General features: G+C 48.8%; 1 non-coding gene across 1 annotated transcript in view; it reads right to left on the reverse strand.

Moving 5' to 3' along the window:
• The window catches only part of LOC134545200 (small subunit ribosomal RNA), a 1,989-nt gene extending 109 nt beyond the window's left edge, over nucleotides 1-1,880 (reverse strand). The window contains exon 1 of the ribosomal RNA XR_010078335.1: nucleotides 1-1,880. This exon is cut by the window's left edge and continues 109 nt beyond it. This is a non-coding gene — a ribosomal RNA (small subunit ribosomal RNA).
• Between the last annotated feature and the right edge of the window lie 2,749 nt (nucleotides 1,881-4,629).

The raw sequence follows: 4,629 nt of genomic DNA on the forward strand, positions 1-4,629 counted from the left end.
CGTCGCGCACCGGTCTGAAGACCTCACTAAATCATTCAATCGGTAGTAGCGACGGGCGGTGTGTACAAAGGGCAGGGACGTAATCAACGCGAGCTTATGACTCGCGCTTACTGGGAATTCCTCGTTCATGGGGTACAATTGCAAGCCCCAATCCCTAGCACGAAGGAGGTTCAACGGGTTACCCGGCCCTTTCGGGCTAGGAGGACACGCTGATTCCTTCAGTGTAGCGCGCGTGCGGCCCAGAACATCTAAGGGCATCACAGACCTGTTATTGCTCAATCTCGTGCGGCTAGAAGCCGCCTGTCCCTCTAAGAAGATCATTTGTCGCCGGTAGCACGAAGGGATACCGGAAGCGACTAGTTAGCAGGCCAGAGTCTCGTTCGTTATCGGAATTAACCAGACAAATCGCTCCACCAACTAAGAACGGCCATGCACCACCACCCACCGAATCAAGAAAGAGCTCTCAATCTGTCAATCCTTCCGGTGTCCGGGCCTGGTGAGGTTTCCCGTGTTGAGTCAAATTAAGCCGCAGGCTCCACTCCTGGTGGTGCCCTTCCGTCAATTCCTTTAAGTTTCAGCTTTGCAACCATACTTCCCCCGGAACCCAAAAGCTTTGGTTTCCCGGAAGCTGCCCGCCGAGTCATCGGAGGAACTTCGGCGGATCGCTAGCTGGCATCGTTTATGGTTAGAACTAGGGCGGTATCTGATCGCCTTCGAACCTCTAACTTTCGTTCTTGATTAATGAAAACACACATGGCAAATGCTTTCGCTTAGGTTCGTCTTGCGACGATCCAAGAATTTCACCTCTAACGTCGCAATACGAATGCCCCCGTTTGTCCCTGTTAATCATTACCTCGGGTTCCGAAAACCAACAAAATAGAACCGAGGTCCTATTCCATTATTCCATGCACACAATATTCAGGCGAAACACTGCCTGCTTTGAGCACTCTAATTTGTTCAAAGTAAACGTGCCGGCCCACCTCGACACTCGGTGAAGAGCACCGCGGTAGGATTGCATCGGACCGCCGACGCGCGGGGCCCAAGCATGCACCCCGGGACGAAACACCCGCATCCAACCCGGCCTCCGCGAAGAGGTTACGAGAGGAGGGGCGAACGCCCGAGGGAAGGGGCTTGCCGCGGCCGACCGCATCCACCGGCAGGACGTCCGCACGGGCATGCCAGTTAGACACCGACGAACGGTGAACCGACAGCGTGGGACACAAGTCCAACTACGAGCTTTTTAACCGCAACAACTTTAATATACGCTATTGGAGCTGGAATTACCGCGGCTGCTGGCACCAGACTTGCCCTCCAATGGATACTCGTTAAAGGGTTTAAAGTGTTCTCATTCCGATTACGGGGCCTCGGATGAGTCCCGTATCGTTATTTTTCGTCACTACCTCCCCGTGCCGGGAGTGGGTAATTTGCGCGCCTGCTGCCTTCCTTGGATGTGGTAGCCGTTTCTCAGGCTCCCTCTCCGGAATCGAACCCTGATTCCCCGTTACCCGTTACAACCATGGTAGGCGCAGAACCTACCATCGACAGTTGATAAGGCAGACATTTGAAAGATGCGTCGCCGGTACGGAGACCGTGCGATCAGCACAAAGTTATCCAGAGTCACCAAAGCAAACGGACGCAGACGAGCCACGCCGATTGGTTTTGATCTAATAAAAGCATCCCTCCCATTTCTGGTCGGGACTCAGTTCAGCATGTATTAGCTCTAGAATTACCACAGTTATCCAAGTCATGTGGTACGATCTAAGGAACCATAACTGATTTAATGAGCCATTCGCGGTTTCACCTTATTTTGGCTTGCACTTAGACATGCATGGCTTAATCTTTGAGACAAGCATATGACTACTGGCAGGATCAACCAGGGAGCTGCTAGCAGCTTTTTTTTTCGTTCGGAGGAACCTCCCGGGTCCGCAGAGCACCGGGTCCGAATCTTATGATGTACATTTTTTTTTCCTTCTGTATCAACAAGTACGGGGGCGACTTCCCAATATCGACACCCGCTTTGCAATTGCAAAGTCTTTCCTTCCATCTCTAATTAATTTTCCTAGGGAGTAGGCGAGGCCAAACTTCCAAGGCTTTCACTGGCGAATATATCGCGCTCTTAGAAACTCGCATGGTACTTGGCGAGTGGATTTCAAATTATATGATCGGTGCCCACATTCGGGCGCGGCCCACTGCGGGAGCAGACCGTTGGCCCGTGGGCTCGCTGTGAACTAATTTGCCCACTGGTCCGAAAAGTATTCATTTCTAAACACCTTTGGCCAGGGCTGAAGACCGCGACTAACCCCTTTGAAACTTGTCTCTCAGGGAGCTGCGATCCATCAAACATTTCATTGTTAACAGAGGGGAACCATTACTTGGTTAAGACGATAGGACACGCGTTCCCCACCATTTCGCATCCAATCGAATTGCCGCACAAGAGCTCGTTACCTGAGAAAGGTATAGCATTGGCTCGCAGCTAGTGTATTGCAGTTCAGACAGATAGGCCACTTTAGATAGTTCTTAGTGTTCACAGTTATCACCAAGACTAGACCCATATGGATTTAATTCTTCAAGGAGCAGCGGTCCACCAATAAGAGAGATGAAGACATGTTTTCGGATGGCCACAACGCCCCCTCGCCACCCAAATGTGCATGTTTTAAGTGTACATTGGGAGTCGACGGAACATCGGGAGTCCGCTTGCTTTCTCCGGATCAGCTGCCACCCCCCTGATCTACCAGATAGACAAGAACATGTCTTCTCCACCAATCTCATCCACCGAAGCTCCGATCATGGCTTCTTCTACCTTTATACTGATATACCCCCACGGAGCAACATGCGGGCAAGGGAACTCTTGCTACCCTTCAGTAAAGCAGGTATCTCTTATAGATGGTGACTGCACCTTGGCCAGGATTGAAGACCGCGACTAACCCCTTTGAAACTTGTCTCTCAGGGAGCTGCGATCCATCAAACATTTCATTGTTAACAGAGGGGAACCATTACTTGGTTAAGACGATAGGACACGCGTTCCCCACCATTTCGCATCCAATCGAATTGCCGCACAAGAGCTCGTTACCTAAGAAAGGTATAGCATTGGCTCGCAGCTAGTGTATTGCAGTTCAGACAGATAGGCCACTTTAGATAGTTCTTAGTGTTCACAGTTATCACCAAGACTAGACCCATATGGAATTAATTCTTCAAGGAGCAGCGGTCCACCAATAAGAGAGATGAAGACATGTTTTCGGATGGCCACAACGCCCCCTCGCCACCCAAATGTGCATGTTTCAAGTGTACATTGGGAGTCGACGGAACATCGGGAGTCCGCTTGCTTTCTCCGGATCAGCTGCCACCCCCCTGATCTACCAGATAGACAAGAACATGTCTTCTCCGCCAATCTCATCCACCGAAGCTCCGATCATGGCTTCTTCTACCTTTATACTGATATACCCCCACGGAGCAACATGCGGGCAAGGGAACTCTTGCTACCCTTCAGTAAAGCAGGTATCTCTTATAGATGGTGACTGCACCTTGGCCAGGATTGAAGACCGCGACTAACCCCTTTGAAACTTGTCTCTCAGGGAGCTGCGATCCATCAAACATTTCATTGTTAACAGAGGGGAACCATTACTTGGTTAAGACGACCGGACACGCGTTCCCCACCATTTCGCATCCAATCGAATCGCCGCACAAGAGCTCGTTACCTGAGAAAGGTATAGCATTGGCTCGCAGCTTGTGTATTGCAGTTCAGACAGATAGGCCACTTTAGATAGTTCTTCGTGTTCACAGTTAAGACCACGGCTAGACCCATATGGAATTAATTCTTCAAGGAGCAGCGGTACACCAAGCATTTCATTGTGTACTAGAAAGCACCTCTACCATGTAACAAACATACGACCACCAAATTTCTGCTTACTTCCCCCAGCGGATAGTATTTGCTAGTATCATCCACAAAGTAAATCAATTTTTTCAATGTACCGCTTCTTGGGGGAACTGGGCATGAATCAATCAAGCATTTTGAGGTAGCATGTCCGCTTCACACCGCGAGGTGCTCTGAATACCATTATACATTCTTTTTCATCATCCACTTTCAGACCACTACAAGACCCATACTGAATTAATTCCTCAAGGAGCTGCAGTCCACAAAACATTTTACTGTGTACTAGAGGGCACCTCCACCATGTAACAGAAAACATACAACCTTCTTAATTTAATTCTGCATTGTTTCCCAGACGATTTGTTAGCCATACAACAGTACCATCCACAGTAATTCACCTCTTTGAAATCCAATGCATTGTAGAGAAACTGAGGTGGTAGCATTCAAACCGTTCTGTAATGTTAATTCTGCTTCATAGAAAGGTGCTACAGGTTCCACAATAATTAATTGGATATTTTTGCAATATATATAGGGCGAGAAAACTCGGGGGGACTCCCTTTTCATTTATGTACATATTCTTTCCATATTGCAAATAATTCCAATTTTTCCCGATTGCATGTCCCCCTAATATACCCAAAATGGGCCTATCGATGGGTTCACAAAGGTACCCAAAATATGAGATTTTGACTGAAAGAGGCTGGCTAACTTCCGGGAACATGATCATAGGAAATAGGTCAAAATCCCGAATCGCAGTTGTTTAC

This window comes from Bacillus rossius, unplaced genomic scaffold (assembly GCF_032445375.1).
Source record: "Bacillus rossius redtenbacheri isolate Brsri unplaced genomic scaffold, Brsri_v3 Brsri_v3_scf627, whole genome shotgun sequence".
Classification (NCBI taxonomy): domain Eukaryota; kingdom Metazoa; phylum Arthropoda; class Insecta; order Phasmatodea; family Bacillidae; genus Bacillus; species Bacillus rossius.